At 51.2% G+C, this 213-nt stretch overlaps 1 protein-coding gene across 1 annotated transcript in view; it reads right to left on the bottom strand.

Moving 5' to 3' along the window:
- Positions 1-213, bottom strand: part of LRRCC1 (leucine rich repeat and coiled-coil centrosomal protein 1) — a 59,416-nt gene that overhangs the window by 37,356 nt on the left and 21,847 nt on the right. The window lies entirely within an intron of this gene.

Here is a 213-nt window from a genome sequence, read left to right as displayed (position 1 = left end):
GAGAGCCATGGGGCTCTTCAGCCTGGAAAAGCACAGGCTCAGGGGTGATCTGGTGGCCACCTGTAAGTTTATCAGGGGTGTTCACCAGGATCTCGGAGAATGTTTGTTCACTAGAGCGCCACAAGGGATGCAAGGTCAAACGGTTCTAAACTCCTGCAAGACAGTTTCAAGCTGGACATAAGGAAGAATTTCTTTACTGTTCGAGCCCCCAGG

The sequence above is a fragment of the Gavialis gangeticus genome, unplaced genomic scaffold, assembly GCF_001723915.1.
Source record: "Gavialis gangeticus isolate Ggan-Ray unplaced genomic scaffold, GavGan_comp1, whole genome shotgun sequence".
NCBI lineage: Eukaryota > Metazoa > Chordata > Crocodylia > Gavialidae > Gavialis > Gavialis gangeticus.
The sequence above is the reverse complement of the archived record's forward strand: the minus strand, read 5'-3'. Positions and strand labels throughout refer to the sequence as shown.